Source organism: Symphalangus syndactylus, chromosome 19, assembly GCF_028878055.3.
Source record: "Symphalangus syndactylus isolate Jambi chromosome 19, NHGRI_mSymSyn1-v2.1_pri, whole genome shotgun sequence".
Lineage (NCBI taxonomy): Eukaryota > Metazoa > Chordata > Mammalia > Primates > Hylobatidae > Symphalangus > Symphalangus syndactylus.
Genome location: NC_072434.2, coordinates 32,556,080 through 32,574,612, shown reverse-complemented (window position 1 = coordinate 32,574,612; position 18,533 = coordinate 32,556,080). Strand labels below are relative to the sequence as shown.

The window sequence follows — 18,533 nt, the reverse complement described above, 5'->3', positions numbered from 1 at the left end:
AATTAAGAACAAATAAATACAGTGCATCATTTGTGAGTAACAAATTAATAGAAGATGGGGTTTTTGGATGCTTTAGAATTATCTTCTTTGTTGTTCCCTTTAAAATAGAACTTTCATGAAAAAAGAAAACTAAAATAATTTGTGCTAAAGCAAATAGTTGAAGCAGAAAGTTTAAGTTCAACTTAATTTTTCTGTGTGCTTCTTTTAATGATCTTTCAGTAAACTTTCTTCAATACATAGTCATCATTAATCTGACTTTCATTTTTGGCAATGGTATTAATAATCCTTTGTGTATTTAAAAACCTTTTCAGAAATTTTTATTAACTCAGAATAGAAAATATATAAAGTTGCTACTAAATAATTTTATTAGTTTTTAAAGAAAAGCAAAAACCTTTTTAAATATAAAATTTTAGATTTTAAATATAAAATTATAATATTAAACTACGCCCCCTAATTATAACTGATCTTATTTTTAACCCTCTTTGTAACTGACTATATTCTAATTTGTTATGACTAACCATTTAAAACATGAGTACATGCTAAAAAACTATTGGAAAGAATTTAAAGCTGAAATATTGGCTTTTGTTTTTGAGTCAATAATTGTGCTGTCTTTTCAACTGTCTGGTTTAACCAAAATTAGGAATAAAAGTTGATGCTACACTAAAATAAATAATTATCAAGAAGATCTAATAAATATCTGAACACAAAAGATAGTTGAAATAATTTTCTAAAGGTGGAAACAACTAGACTGTTAATCAACAAATATGAACATACACAGAATGTATTATATACATACAATAGAATATTATTCAGCCATAACAATGAATAAAGTTCTGACACATGCTACAGCATAGATGGATGTTTAAGATATTACACTCAGTGAAATAAGCCAGACACAAAAGGAAAAATATATTATATGACTTCCCTTTTATGAAATATCAATGCTGGGAAATGCAACTTTTTAACAATTCACAGTGAATTATATTCATGATCATTGGGTTTATTTTTCCTAGATCAGATAAGTACAGAGTTCTGGCATCTTTCAGGCATTGAAGGAATAGACTTTTATCTGAAAAAAGAAGGAAAACTAAAGCAAAGTTACAGTACTTTTTACAGAAAAAAAAGAGAAAACATTTTATAGGGCATATCTGTCCAATATGCTTCAAACCATTTTTTAAGTAAGCAAAGTGTAAATAATAGATGCATTTTTTTTTTCAGATAGAGTTTTGCTCGTTACCCAGGCTGGAGTGCAATGGTGCCATCTCGGCTCACTGCAACCTCCACATCCTGTGTTCAAGAGATTCTCCTGCCTCAGCCTCCCCAGTAGCTGTGATTACAGGTGCCTGCCACCACGCCCACCTAATTTTTTGTAATTTTTTAGTAGAGATGGGGTTTCACCTTGTTGGTCAGGCTGATCTTGAACTCCTGACTTCAGGTGATCCAACCACCTCTGCCTCCCAAAGTGCTGGGATTACAGGAGTGAGCCACTCTGCCTGGCCTATAATTCCAGTTTAATAGTATCCTATATTTTATTTGGTCCCATTTGTGTCTTTTGTGAGATTCCCTCTTTTGAATAAAGAGTTAATGCATGGAAATTGGAAAGCATTTCTTGGATTATTCACATAGCAGATGCCACTATTTTCAAAACTAATTACTCATTTCATTGTCATCTTTTACTTGAATAGTTTTGAAAATCCTTTATTGTATTGTAGGTATACATAGTTTAATTATGTTTATTGTTTGTTATAATAGTATTGGGAAGGGATTTAAATTCATAAATTTTATTGAAGATAAGGAGTATTTTTAAATACATTTTAACTGAACTAAAGTGAATATAACAATGTATGGCAGCTGAAAATTGCCAGTATGTAATTTCAAAGAAATAGGGTTTTAACATGACACTTGAATAATTACTTCATTATGAAGTCTTTAAGAGTCACCACTGTCACCCAAAACATTTATTGAACACCTGTTGTGCACAGAACATACAGATGTTTCAATCTATGACAACAAATATGGATAAACCTGTCTTTTTATTTCAAAAAATGACTAATGATGTGCAATATTTTCAGATGTTAAAAATAACATCTTCAGTATCTGAAATTCACTCTACTTAGAAGACCTCCAGAAATATTCCCGTGGATATCTTTTCTTTTATTGTTGGCAATTAGTAAAATTTATATTTATAGAATACAGAAATAAAATTTGAATGACGCATTAGAATTATAATATAAATCAACGATTTACATAACTACAGAAATAAACCACAATTGTTAGGGATACCAGATAACATTTTATCTTATAGTAATTTCCAAAGCTGTGTAAAAAATAAAGTATTATTTGCTTTTAAAGTGGAAAATACACAATAGCCATACTTTTGGGGATACATAAATAAGTCTGTAAAAGAAAACAAATTAATACCATGTAAAAATTACCCAGAAAAAGTTAATCTAAAATATCGGTAATTAGAGAGATTTTACTCTACAAATATCTCTGTGTTAAGTATGTATCAAGTGAGTACTTTTCATGGCATAATTATGAGGATGATGGAGAAATACAGTAACAAACTGCAAAAACAATAATAATGGGAATAAACATCATCTAAGCTGGCAGGAATTTATAGTCAGTCACAGTCTTCTTAAAACTTTTCACATGAAGCAAATAATAATACATAAGGAAATGTATTATAGTAATGAATTCTGTGGAAATAAATAGAATTAGGCTGGGTGACAACTTTCTAATAAATTATAGATGAATAATGAGACATGATGTTAACTCTCTGGACTACTACTACTTCTCCATTAAAAATTGAGTAATTTTGAAAATAGTTAAACAAAGTTTGTTGTGCCTTTATCCTTTTTCCGTGAATAGAAAATCTAGATAACACTTGATACCTAATTAGCTAATTTTGAAACTAATAGCTATAAATATTAATTCAATTATTTATCCCAGTAATCCTTCATGCAAATTTTATTGGACTAATTTTATATGCAAAACGCAGGTAATACTTGGTTTCATAACTCTGTTAGCAAAAGGTTTTATTAACACTACTATATTCAATTATCTTATGTATTTATATCTTTGGCATTTATTTCTATGCTTTGCAATTGAATTAAACAGATGAGAGTGGGGAACTGAAAATTTTGGGGATGTTAAAAAATCGGACTCAGATACATACCCACTGATTGGAATTTTTGCCCTGACTAATAAACATAAAAAAAACTTTGACCAATGCAGTTAATTGTGTACTTTCAAATGTTCAGAACCTCTATTCAGAACTGCTTTAGAATATGTTTTCAAGGATATTCCAAAGCATTCTAAAATTTCTAGAGTTTTGAGGGCATATAATTTACCTCCTGAATTATGTAAAACATTAATCAGTTTTTCATTATTTGGAAATAATTTCTTGAGTTATAAATCAACTAAAATAACTCAAAACAGAAGCTGCTGTCATTGGTAAGTAGGACTATGGATAGGGAGTATTGAAAGAGGAAACTTGTACTTGCTTTTATGATTGTTATTAATTCATATTATTGTGCTAATTATATTACAATTTATATTAATATTGTGAATACATATACAATGTAAGCACAATGCTACAGAATTATCATTACACCAAGTACATATCTTATGTTTCAGACATTGATTTTTTATTTATTATTTTTTAGAGACAAGGTTTCACTCTATTGCCCAGGCTGAAGTAGAGTGGCACGATCATAGCTCATTATAACCTTGAACTCTTGGACTCAAGCAGTTCTCTGGCCTTGTCCACTCCAGCAGGTAGGATTACATGCCTAGCTAATGTTTTATCTTTTATGGTTTTTTTTTTTTTTTTTTGGTAGACATGGGGTCTTACCACATTGCACAGGCTCAAGCAATCCTCCCATCTCGCCAACCCAAAACATTGGGGTTTCAGGTATGACCTACAGTGCCTGGCCTCAGACATTTAAATAAAATGACATAACTTAATTACTTGTTAACATGAGGTAAAACTCTACTGGCTCACATTTGATATGTGTGTTTTTTAAAATCAATGTACATATTGGTATAATTAAAGTATTTCAGTAGAAATGGCAATGCATTATGGATAATAAATTTATTATGAAAGCATAGCAACAGTTTCACTACAACAATAGAAAAATACATAATATCTAACAAAATACATAAAGGATGATCACAGGGCACATAAAATAAAAAGAGAAATAGAAAAAATATGTCTGATATATATATAAAGAATCCATGCAAACATTTGTTTTTACACAGAAAAAAATGATCATTTCTGATTTTATATTACCAATCCAATGACTTTAAATTCATTTCTTCTACTTATGTTTGTGAACATAGGATTTCTTGGAAAATAATATGTGCTCATAACAAATTCTAGTAACACAAATTTTTTGTAAGCAGTAAACTAAAAAAAAGGATTACTTTCTCATACTAAATGCAAAACTTCGGGGCTTTCCATACATGAACACATAACACGTATGCTCTGTTTCATTGGCTGGGTTTTTATTTTTCATTTTTATTTATTTGTGTGTGTGTGTGTGTGTGTGTGTCTGTGTGTGTTTTGTTGTTGCTTAGTCTACAGTTGGTTTAGACTCAATACTAAGTACTAACTCCAAAGCTGACAAATAAATATGAAACTATGTTTTCAATGTTATTGCCCAACCAGAACACCCTCTAATAAAGCTATTTCTTGTTTCTTGAGAACCACATTTTCCTGGAATATGAGTTCCTCTGTCTTCTGATTTTCAGTGGCAAAAAAAAAAAAAAATTCTAGCAAATAAGTTAATCAAAAACCTTGGCACTACAGAAATACTGGCTTTAAGTCAGTAAGATACAAAATTAGCAAGATATGAAAGAAGTGGGAATGTGAGTGAGAAGAAAGACTCATGGTAAGAAAAGTTGAGACAAAGAAATTCCAGGCAAACAGTGTCCTGAATAGCAGAAAGTTACCAAGGGCTGAAATGGCATCTGCTCCTCCAGGGAGCACTACTAATACACAAATTTCGACCAACGCTATAACCCTTAGTAGAACTGGTTGAGTTTTTACTTTTGCAAACGTTTTTTCTCATAACATTTCTAAGGGACTATTTCAATGATTTGTATTGGTTTTGAAATTTCCCAACATCTACAGTAAATCACTGATACGACTTTGAGTGGCCACACATCAATGTAAGTCTATTCAAACCATTCTATAAGTCATGGGTATAGAGTTTACACTGAAATTGACAAAATACTATAATGCTGCATAAAGTAAATGGCAAGCCTGTTCAATAGCTTGTGAACTGGCCAATTTTATGAGGCTACAAAGCGATGGGTACATGAGGGCATAAATCAGAAACAGATTTTAATTCCTTAGTAGCTGCCAGAAATAAGGTATGCTCTTTCTCACTATTTTATTTTTCTCTGAAAGATGTATCATGTTTTATATTAAAGCATTTCGATACATCAAGCCAATTAATCTGTCCTTTATTGGGTTGCCCTGTTTATGACCCCATTCAACTGTTTGAGAAATTACTCAAATACAGCCTTATCTCTTAGAAGCTGGAAAACCCAGGTCCTCACTCTCCCAGTGTCCTTGCAGCTACAGAGGGATTGGGTGTATCATTTAAACTAGAAGAAACAGGCGTACCACCCAGATTTTGATCTTAAGTTGTTAATGCAAAGACAAAGAGAGTCCCTAGAGAAATTTTCTCAGAAGATAATGTTTGCAGCAGTAATGGTAATGGTTAGTTGGTTAGTTCCATATGGTGCTGTTCATTGCAGTTAGCAGTACTGACCTCACTAAATACGTCTTATGCATTTATTTTTTTTAAGATGGGGTCTCACCCTATCACTCAGGCTGGAGTCCAGTGGGGTGATTTCAGCTCACTACAACCTCCGCCCCCAGGGTTCAAGTGACTCTCGCCCCTCAGCCTCCCAAGTAGCTGGGATTACAGGCACGTGCCACCACATCCGGCTAATTTTTTATATTTTTAGTAGAGATGGGGTTTCCCCATGTTGGCCGGGCTGGCCTTGAACTCCTGACCTCGGGTGATCTGCCTGCCTCAGCCTCCCAAAGTGTTGGGATTATAGGTGTGAGCCATCGCGCCGGGCCTATGAAAATTTTTTTACTGTTTCCTGTGTAGCACATGAGTAGGTTCCCTACTTTTCTTAGTGATTTGATGTGACATCCAGAATCCCTTTATCCGATTTTGGATTTTGGATGTGTCATCCAAAATCCCTGAATTTATCCCATTAAGTGAGCTAGAGCCTGTTTGTCTTATTTACATCGACTAATCTGGGCTTATACAGATAGAGATACCAGAAGTGGTTTGGTAAAAGCTTCCAAAGAAAATTGAGAGCATATGTGGTTTGTTTCCTACTGGCTGGGACAAAAAGCTTTATAAACCTACGCAGTATTAAGGGTGGAATTTTGACATTAGAAATTCCACCTCCGCCCACCTAGAATGAAGTGTGTGTTGCAGAAATGGCATTTGGACCTATATGCCTGCATATAATTGAATGAAGAGCATGAAAAATTCAAAGACTGTGGGTGAGTTTACTACTAATAGAGATGGTTTGCTTACAGTGCCCCAATTCCTACCCATTCAAAGTACAGAACGAATGTGAGACTTTCAAAGACTGTGCTAAATAATCTTTTACCTCTTGCAGCTGTAGGGCTTCAAAACAAGCTTTGACCCCAAGATCGAATTTAAATTCCTTTCAGATCTGTTATGTTAAAGTTACAAAGAACCGTGATTGGAGCGGCATGGGAATCTCGGAACTGAAGGGTAGATATGTAGGATGACTGGAATTGATTCAAAATAATCTAAAGCATAAACTTTTGCTTTCCCCCCCCGTGAAGCCAATTCTTATGCCCCAGGGGAACTTATTAAAATATTCAAAGGGAAGAATAATTTTCCAACAGACTACCAAGAATTTGCTCATTTTTTATTGGAGGAAAAAGCATTAAATGCATGGGTAAAAGGAATGCTAGTATCTCCGAGTGCTGTATTGGTGGTTGTCTATAGTATAGGGACATCAGAGTAAAAATCGGTGTGAAATCAGTTCAGCTCTGACTTCAATGAATATATAATTACCCTCTGTACCGAGGCCCAGTAGCAACTATTAGCCAGCAGAGTCACCGTGAACGTAGGTATTGTAATACACAGATAGTTCAATGTGCTACTTAGAAATGTTTAACCTGTAGAAATTTTAGAGTTTACAAATCAGATCATGCCCCTTGACAAATACATGACCAGTGCCTTGAGGTCCTATTTAATTTGTATATATATATAAAGCAAGACATAGATCTGGCAACAAAGGCCTGGTTTGAGTCATCATGAGAAGAAAGCTGTCCTATCAAATTCTCAGCCCTGAATCATTCCTGAATCATTTCAAAGACCAGATCTCTTCTATCACAGGTTACTAAGTAGGGCAAATATTCAACTCAAATGGTGAGTGATAATTTCTGGGGCTCTGGTATGCGACAATATTCTGGAAATAAGAGTGTGGTCTTATAAAAATCAGGTAATAAATTCAATTTCCCCTATATGCTCTTCACATTAGGCCAATAAAGACTGTAACCCATAAGATGTTAAGTTTCCAATTATTTGAGTAAAAAATTGTAATGGAAGAACATTGACTTCATAAGCTATTATGGAGTAAGGTCAATTAAGACAAAAATACAAAGTGAAGCTTCCTGTTTCTGCTAAAAGTATAAATCTAGAGTCACATTGCTTGTTTTTCATGCTTGACACAATTCCAGGAATTTGGGACGCATGCAGTACTTGAAAATTGTGAAGACAGTATTCATATTCCATCTCCAATTAACTCAGTATGTTGGCTGAAGCTTCAACATAGAGTCATTCTAATTAAAACTGCTATTCCTGATGTGGTAGCTTTACCAGTGGCATGATTCTTGGCACCGGGGATAATGCTTCCTCTCTGGCATAAATTGTTTTCTCTATGACTGTAAACAGAGAATATCAGGAACAATTTTTCTTTCATATGTCAGTCACAAGAGTTAAAGATTCTCATTGTATTCTGGGTTTAAGTAGTTTCTTAGCATCTGTGCTACAATTTATTTTACAACGATGTAGATTATCTCACTGTGCCACAGGACATATTTTGTTAATGACATACTACTGAAAAATATGAAATGTGAAATATATAAAAAAATACGACTAGCAGGTATTCTAGCTTCTGGCCTATACCTTAGGTGTGCATGAGGACTGAAAATAAATGTTATTTATATTGAGAGTCTGGTGATTCTGTGCACATTTGGGTATCCTCTTCAAAATGAAGAACAAGTAACTGCTTCTTCATATCCCCTTAATTAGAAAGATGTACAAATCTTGGAAGTTGCATAAAATGCTTTCTCTGGTGACATTATTGATAATGATGACTTCAGTGATCTGTATTGGTGTGGCAGATGTGCCAGCTGCAATTCTTTTGCTCTTTGATGCCCTCAAGAGATTACTTCTGCTATTGTGATTTCAGGCTTGTTCCTGGCATAGCATCTGAGCCAGCATCTCCAATCATCTTGTTGATTCTGTGAACTATTCAATCCAATGTCTTTAAATAAATTCCTTTCTGCTGCAATCAGATTCTGTTCTTACAAGAATGCTGACTGATATAGCTAACTGAGGCCTCAAGGGCAATTATAATTTGTAGTTCAACAAGATTTTAACAAGTATTTGTTGAATGTCTACTGTGTACCAATCACTGTGCTGCTTGAGGGTTAAAACCACAGTAATAATAATTATTATTGTTATAATAATGACAACTTTATCAGGAATTTTGTGTTGATGAAATTATATAATTACTATGAAAACTTAATAAAATGTCTTTTATATAATTAGTCATAAATAACTGTTAGTTATTATTTTTCTTTTATAATTTATTTAGTGTTTCCATATGTGCTGTGCTCAGCACTTTACATGGATTATCCCATTTAATCCTTACAGCAGTCCTAGGAGGTGGGTCCTATTATAATCTACATTTTGCTGATGAGAAAATTTCCCTAAGCAAGTTTCAGCAAGCTGTTCAAAGTGACACAGTTATTAATTAAAGCCCAGACAAACTAAGTCTGAAAAAAGCAAGGCTCCTGCCTTAATAAATGTAAATTCTTGTAAAGTTGACAGGAAAATAAAATTATTATTCCCTACACTTAAAGAGTGCTTTTGTCTGGTAGACTTTTCATAAACATTATCACATTCAATCTCATAATAACCATGAGGTAGGACAGTCTGGTTTTATTGAGATGTGGTGTGAAATGAATTTGAATTATAGGATTATTGACAGACCAACCTACGAGAGAAAAAAATAGGAATATAATACACCTGAGGAAATATAAAAGGAAAGAATTTTATATTTCTCTGAGGGTCAGGACAATGTTTTATTTTTCTTTGTATTTTCCCTTTCCAAAGCCCTAAGACAGCATATTACATATACTATGAATTAAGTATACATTTCTTAAATGTCATAACCAATTAACAAGTTCCAGAAGGAAATGGTTGAACCTAAATATAAACATCTACAGAATAGTTCATGTGGAAAAGCAGTTAGAGCTTAGTCATATAAAACGTGAAGCCATTTTTTTATATCTTATGGACCACGAATGACTGACGTGGGTAAAAAACAGTTGGAATGAGATATGTTTTACAATTCCAAGACTTAATACTAATATGAATAAAGAGAATTCAGGTTGAAAGCAAAACTGTAAGATAAACACGTAGATACATTTCTTAACCTATGGATGAGAAAATGGAAAATGAAATTTAGGTGGAAAAATTACAATGTGTGTAAATTGCAGCTTGATGACTTACTAGTCAAAATATCCTGCAATAACCTGTGATCATTAGCTATAAGCAAAATTAGTAGTACATATTCATGGCTACATTAGTAAAATTTACATTCAGTACCTTTTAAGTCTTAAGCATTCTTATAGGCCCTTAACACTCTTAACTCTCTATCTTAGTTATTGCTGTAATGTCTCCTGTACTGAAACAATAACCATGACTTACATATGTTGAGTAAATTTTTCGAAGTGTGATGCCTGCTATGTAGTGCCTGGAGAAAAGCTGCTGAACACACAAGCAATATTTGCCTATGAGACTGAAACTCAATTGAAGCCATGTACCCACTGGCAGATGTGGAATCCAGAGCTAGAGTGAAGGTGGTGAGAGATAATCTCAGAGGAGGGATTTTTCCCCTGGCCTAAGTGGTCAGTGTGGTTGACCAGATGCCACCCATAGTTCCCTGTTTTCTGTATTGGACATAAAGAAATCAGCATACATGCACAAGCATATTGCTGTTTTTGATTGTTTGGTTGCTTGTTTACTTGTACTAAATAGTCAAAGGTGTGTTGATCAACATCTAATGGAGAGAGAATTGGTGGAAAACACTTCACACCCTTTAAAGAGCAGGTCATAATACCTTCAAGGAAAAATATCCTTTCTTTTAAACAGGAAACACTTGCTTGCCACTACTCTCCTCTCGCAGGCCAGTTATTAATTTTTGCAGCAATTTTTATTTCTTTTCACCAGTCAATGTAAATGGAGGCCAAATAAGTTTAGTGATTTCCTTATGAATAAAGATCTACAGAAAAGTTGCATTAGTACTTAAACTAAGAAATTTCATCCATAATATGTCTTTCATATTATGTTGCTACTGAAGTGTTATATACATTAAATGAAAATGTATAATAATTGTTAAAAAAATACTAATTCACATATTATTTAACTATTATTAGGAAAGTTAAGAACAAGCATAAAATATATTATCCACTAGCCACATCGAGTATCTCTACACACAACTAGGAAGAATGGGAAACCTGTCAGTTATTTTGCTCTATGACATTCAGCTGTAATCTGATTTTTAAAAATGTTGTCTTCTTGCCACACACAGTAATCTCAACACTTTGGGAAGCCAAGGCAGGAGAATTGCTTGACACTAGAAGTTTGAGACCAGCCAGCACAGCATAGTAAGACCCCAACTCTATAATTTTTTTTTTAATTAGCCTGTTGTGGCTGTAGTCCCAACTACTCAGGAGGCTGAGGTGAGAGAATCGCCTAACCCTAGGAGTTTGAGTTTACAGTGAGCTATGATTGCACCACTGCACTCCAACCGGGTGACAGAGCAAGATCCTATCTCAAAAATAAATTTAAAAAGGTCTTTCTTTCTTGCAGTAATTTTACGTACAATGGAACTGCCTACTAGATAAAAAATAAAAACAATGTGATTAAATTTTTAAATAAGTCAATATCAGTGATTTGGGTGACAAATAAATGGCTAACTCCTTATATATGAGTTAAATTTTCCCTCAAATATTTAAATATTGGCTTTTATGTACATAAGAGATGTTATACTCTTTATTTTTATCACATTATGTTTATAAATGATTTACCATGTTTCTTAGTTGTTGAAGATATTTTTCCCCTGGATTGAATTAACCAAATGTGCTATGTGTTATACTCTTCCATACATTTTTCATAATGTTATTTAAATTTGTCAGAAAATGGACTTTATTGAATAAAAACTATATGTAATGCTTCTAATTGGTCATGTTTAGTTTATTGATTCCAAATTAAAACATCTCAGACTATGGCATTAATAATTTACAGATAATTGGCAGCTGTGCTAACTTGTTTATTATGAACTTGGCACCATTGTCATTAGTCTGAAGCTGGTACATTTCTCCCCAAACCCTCCTCCTAGGAAAATTCCAGTTTAGACTTTATCAGTGACAGAAAGTCATGTGGGACATGGAAGGCTGACAGGAAGTGGAAGCCATCATCCTCAGAAGTTTATGATAATTGAACATATGACAATCGAACATAGCCTTTCCCAAAATGCAGTGATATGGTGGCTCCCACGAACAGATACAGCAGCTTCCATAGAAATGGCAGCAGGCCCAGAAATAGCAGCTTCCAAATACCTCTCCAAGGTTTCCACTTCACAGTGGCCAGATGCATGCAACCTCTTGGACCTGTCTGCAAACTAGGTTTTCTATTCATGCCAGGGCTTTGACATTAAGTGGATTAAGAATGTTTCTCCGGTTCTCTTTCTACCTTCTTCCTTTCCTTCGTCTTCTCTACATCTTCATGTGAGCACTAATTCCCATTTAAAACCCCTGTTTCTATCATACTTTTGGTTATTTTATTTTCCTGTTTAAAAACAGATGAACAAATCAAGTAATGCAGCTGCGGCTAGTTTTCTATTACACACATTCTTCACTCATTACAACCGGAACACTGATTCTGTTGTGGATAGCAATGGATCCAGATATAAAACTACTTGCAGCATCTGGTGTATACATAGCAACCATCTGGCCAATGAGACAAAAGCAAGAATCTGTATGTGGGGGAAAGGATGTATTCATGGCTAATGTTTACAGTTTAAGATTTAGGTCTTGTCCTTATTCCTTATTGAGCTTTCCTGTGTCATTTGGAGTAAAATGCAGACCCAAAGCTGGAGCAGCCGCACTGTAACCATGAGGAAAAAGTCAAGAGAAAGGGAGATACATTGGTCTTCATCTCCTCACACCCTTGAAGCAGCACTGGCACTACCACTTCATTGCTGTTATATGCAGATAGTTGTCATTGAAAATGAGAAATAAGGAGCAAGAATGGAAGTCTTTAAAGCAATAGTTCCTAAACTGCTTATCTCAAGAGCCCTTTACATTCTTAGTAATTATTGAAGACTCCGAAGAGCTTTTGTTTGTGAAGATATTTTGTAGGCATGTATGATATTAAATATGTATTTATTAATGTAAACCATTTCATATAAGTAACATTTTATGACTGAAATACACATAAATAACACATTTTTATGAATATAACTGTATTTCCCCCCAATTTTTTGTGAGATTAGCATTGTTTCAAATTTTGCAAACCTCTTCAATGTCTGAAATAAAAGAAAAGATCTGACTTCTCATATCTGCTTCTGTATTCAATTTTCCACAGTATTACACACCATATAGATTCTAGACCTTTCCTCTGTACACTTGTTAGAGAATAAAAGTAAAAATTGAATGAAACAACATCTCTATTTTATTTTAAGAGGCTTGATCTTGTGGACTTCCTGAAAGTATCTCAGGGACCAGCATATTTCTCCTGATACACTTTGAGAAGTAGGGTTGCAAAGAATAACAAAGTAATCATCTTTCATGCTTGTAAGTCACTTTGTAATTTACGTGTTACTTCAGTTAAAATCCTCAACAGTCCTATGAAGTAAATAACAGTAGCTCAGCTCTACTACTATTGACTCCCTTTTATTGTCAAGGGAACTTAGCTTCAAAGTGATAACATTTTCTCCAACATCTAAGTTGGTACCTACTCTGCCTCATCGTTAATGTGTCTTATTTTCCGCTATGTAGTTCTCCTCTGTGGAAAGTAATATTGAAGGGATGGATAGAAAAAATATAAAACTGAAAAATGTAGTTCTTCTGAGTACATAGATCCATATGTATATACACACACATACACATGTACACACATACACATGTACATTGGATTATAAACACATAATATGATACATATGAGATATTGTATACATTAGCCTGTCTATATGTATAAACGGCAAAACTAGAAGTTCACATATTTTGTTTAGTAATAATATGTAGCTGATTTTTAAAATACCTGTATAGTTTTATATATAATAGCATTGCAATAATATAATAAAATGCAGCACCAATTTCATAGTATTTATAGTATGCTACCTAATCAAAGAAAAAGGAATTTGTGATGTTCCTAAGAGTTTAATATGTAATGTTTCATTTTTCAAACCACCTAACATAATAAAGAGAAAATCATATGTTAGTTCATATTTAACAGCTGTAGATCCTCTCAATAAACTTGCTTTTTTCTACAGATTGTTTTGGAATTTCATGAGGCAGAGAAACAAAACTTTGACAGTTATCATGTGATATTTCCCCTGAAATATGCCACCACATATTAAAATTGAGGAATCATATTTATCCTATCTGCCATAGAGGTGAGCTTCTCTGACCATAGCTCTGAAAATCACCATTACTATCCTTTGTGGAGAACCCTGAGAGCCAGTCATAAAAGATATAAATGATACTGCATGGTCTGAGAGCCTGATGCTTTGCAGACTCCTGGCATTGTGTATAAGAAAAGTGTTCTAATAATAAAATCATGGCAATATTACTCCTCTCTCACAACAATATTTTTAGTAGTAATCTAGGCAATAAATATAATAGCAGGTCTAACACCACTGGCAATATTAAATTGAAATAGCAAATTGCAAAGCCAGTGAAATTGTTATCAAAGGGATTGATCTAGAGTAGAACCAATATTTTTAGCTTCCAAATAAATGTTCAGTAAAGTAATACTTCACTGTTGTGCAAACATTATAATAGTGATTTACCAAAAATATATTACTTAAAAAAAGTCTTGTGTTCTTTCATAGACTGGGGCACAATAAAAAGAACTAAAATGAAAATACAGTCATTTTTATGTTCCAATGAGTTTTAGTAGTTCACAATACATTACCTAACTCATCCTAAAAACTAGACTCTCAATTTCCAGGAATGTTATGTTTATTTATATTGGAGCCCACGCAAACATTAGACCTTAGCCAGAAATGCTGCTGCTTCTCCGTACAAGCATACACAGTCAATAGGTTTGGAAATGATTCTTAATATATTAAAAACTAAAACTTTCTTCATGTTATTGTATATTAAAAAAGAATTAATTATTATATATGTTTTACTCCTTATAGGACATGAAAAGCACAACAAACAGAAATCTGTCTCCTATCTATCTATCTATCTATCTATCTATCTATCTATCTATCTATCATCTATCACCTATCTATCTATCGTATATCAACATCCGTCACATTTCTTGTAACTTTCAGGAGATGCTACATTTTGCTGCAGTAACAAAACACCCCTTAGATGATTAAAACAATTTATTTCTTTCTCACATTACATGCCTTAGTGGATCAGTGTTGAGCTCTGCAGGATCTTGAATCATGGAGGCTCTATATTCTAACTTCATGCCCTGGAACATAAGGCCTTCCTGGTCTTCACAGCAGGGGAAGAGACAGTAACATATGTTTTTGTTTTGTTTTGTTTTACTGCCTCAGCCTGTAAATGATGCCCTTTACTTTTATTCACCCTTTATTTTTCAGAACTTAACACGTTGCACCATATGACCACAAAAAAGCTAGAAAAAAATAAAAGAATGAGCATAATACTTGGTGGGCATTCTGTCTCACTCTGGTGATATCAAATATTCCTTTCCTCACATTGTTCCACATAAAGAACATACTCCACACTTCCCTAGGAAAGATGACCCAACTGTCCCATCATTGTATCAACTGCAAAGGCCAAGTTTGTTGAGAGATGTGGGCTAATATGTTAATCAATTTCAGATATGGCTCCCATTGGTCTACAAGTTGATTATAATATAAAGTTTAAAAGATGAGTTATTTGCCTCCAGTACCAATATTAATGTTGGAGGAATAGAATAACCACAACAAACATAACCCTTTGTAAAGGATGCAAATGGGAGACACAAAGTCACTATTAGTAGCCATCCTGAAACCCTAGGTGACAGGTACATGAAAAGTACCTTGGAAGTGGATTTAACCAAAATTTGTAATTAATTTAACAGTCAAAAACACTTGGAAGTAGTTTTACTTTCTGGGAGGTTCTTTTTAATCATGGCCTTTTACTAATAACCCCACTTCCAGTTATTTTGCAGATATAGTTCCTGGATCTGCTACATTTCTTTACCTTTTTTTCATCTCTGCTTCTCTTAAAGGGATGGGCTACCTTAAAGCTGTCAAGGTTTTAAATGAAGACCACACCCTTATTGTGATCCTTTGCAGAACATGTGTCCCTTAGGCTTTCTCATTCTTACTTTTACTGCTTGGGGTCAAGAAGCAGTTAGCTCTTTTAACTCTGGAGAAATGAAATCTCTGACTTTGTTTCATGTACCAAAGAGAGCTCATTTCTTTTAACACATGGCCAAACACAGCCATTAGTCATCAACCCAAAACACAAAGGCTTTGCTTCTTAACCTCTTTCTATGGAGCTAAAATTGCATGGGGCAAATGGCCTCCCTTGCAAGTAATTGCAGATGACAGTATTACCACAGGATAACATGAGCTGATATATTTTTTTGCTACATCTCCAATTGACTACTAGGCCAAAATCTTCATGGTTTTGTTTGTTGGTTTGTCGTGGAAGCACCCAGTTCTTTTTTTTGTTTGTTTTTTGTTTTTTGTTTTTTTTGAGACAGAGTCTTGCTCTGTCACCCAGGCTGGAGTGCAGTGGCGCAGTCTCCGCTCACTGCAAACTCTGCCTCCCGGATTCAGGCCATTCCCTGCCTCAGTCTCCCCAGTAGCTGGGACTACAGGTGCCCGTCACTACGCCTGGATAATATTTTTTTTTTTTTTTGTATTTTTAGTAGAGACGGGGTTTCACCATGTTAGCCAGGATGGGCTCGATCTCCTGACCTTGTGATCCACCTGCCTCGGCCTCCCAAAGTGCTGGGATTACAGGCGTGAGGCACCGCGCCCGGCCCAGAAGCACCCACTTCTAGCACAATTTCTGTAATAGTCAGGAGAGTAAAGGTTATGCAGTGATAACAAATCTAAATGCATTATTTAAACAAATAAGGTAAAACAGTTTACCAAATTATTGAAAAAAAGAAAGAGCATGTATTGTTAGCAAACTGTACAATCCAATATTTACAATACTAATACCCCATAAGCTCTAAAAACAGAACCAAAATTTGTGATTAATTTGACAATCAAGGCTAATTTTACCTAAGTTCTCTTGGGAATAAATCTTTCCTAATACATTATGATGCAATCTCAAACAAATTGGAATGTTATATCCCACGTGCTGCAGTTGGCCCTCCTCAACTGTGTTCCACATATGTGGATTTAAGCAGCTACAGGTGGAAAATAGAAAATTTAAAAAATGGTTGCATCTGTACTGTACACGTACAAACTTTTTTCTTGTCATTATTCCTGTTTAATAGAGTATAACAATTATTTACATAGCATTAGGTTGTATTAAGTATTATAAATAATCTAGAGATGATTTAAAGCTTATAAGAGGATTTGTGTCAGATATATGCAAATATTATGCCATTTTATATAAGAGACTTAAGCATTCATGTATTTTGGTATCTTTCAGGGTCCTGGAATCCCTGGATACCAAGAGACTGTATTTGTATCATATTTTCATTCTAAAGGATGAAATATTATAAATTATGTAACACATTTTTCCCAAGGGTTTTGTACGTAGTACTATGGACCTATAATTTCTAAATAATATAGAAAGATAGGATATCATAAATGATTGCTTTGGTACACAATATGTTTCTCTGGATTTATTATATTTATATTTTTAACTCATCTCCCTTTCAATATATGTTGATTTTTCTTTCTGAATATTAGTTTATGTTGTTATTATTGTTAGTGTTATAACCATTTGCAGTTTAAATATACTTAACCAGTGCAATTGTTTTTGTATAAGCTAGTTGTAATGCCACACTTTGCAAATGCACGTTTTTGCCAATCAAAACTTCAACGTTTTATTACTGTATAGGATCTAGAAGAGTAGAGAAAGCTATCTAAGAAATTAGGTAAAAATGTTGATGCTAAAAACCTGAATACTGTTTCTATGTATTTATTGCTTGCTGATGAAGATTAATCACATCTCAGAGCATGCATGACTGTTTTGCCAACAGAGTGATAGAAATTGAATTCCATTTTTCTTACAGCCTCTACCCATCACTTACATAAGTTCCTATAAATATACAGGCAACTGCTATAGAGATGAAAGGAAACAGACTTGCTAAAAAAGAAATATTAAACAAATTGGGTGAGTTAAATGATAAAACAATATCTGAGTAATGAAAAAAGTCAAGAGAAACTGAAGAACTATAAGGGAGGTAATGCATTTAAATTCAGTAGGTTTTATTTTATAAAGAATTATTTGAAATATTTCCATGAATGAAATTTGATTATCAGCTTGGTAGAAATAACAGTATATTCTAAACTGAGCAGACATCAGTAGAATTAGATAACGCCTACCTTTCTCCTTTCTTTTATTACAATGTCAGCATAATATTTAAAATGTCTCAGCAAACTCTTTCCTTCATAACTTTAATAAGTAGATTTGCCAGGTGCAGCACTAGCAGGAGGCCCATAATATATTTAAGTTGGAAAATGAGGCAATTATATTTCAAAGTTCTGATTGGCTACATTTTAATTTCAGAACTATGAGATGAACTGATTTAGCTAGTGGCTTTCTGGAGAAATCTTCCACATCTGCACCTGTTCATTTTATTAAAACAGAAACACCTTGCCAGGGGTGAGAAAAAGATATCGGTCACAGAAGCAATGACAGCTTGGTCCCTCTGCTTTTACTATTGATTACATTTCTTGACAGTCACATGGGACATTAATTACTAGTAGGCAATTAACACTCTTGAAAAATAATGAAGAAAACATAATTATATTGAGAACCCCAAAAGACTGTTTGTAATCTTAAATGT

The 18,533-nt window shown here is 33.8% G+C and overlaps 1 protein-coding gene across 6 annotated transcripts in view; it reads right to left on the bottom strand.

Annotated features, from left to right (window-relative positions):
• BRINP3 (BMP/retinoic acid inducible neural specific 3) overlaps positions 1 to 18,533 on the bottom strand; it is a 378,045-nt gene that overhangs the window by 63,250 nt on the left and 296,262 nt on the right. The window lies entirely within an intron of this gene.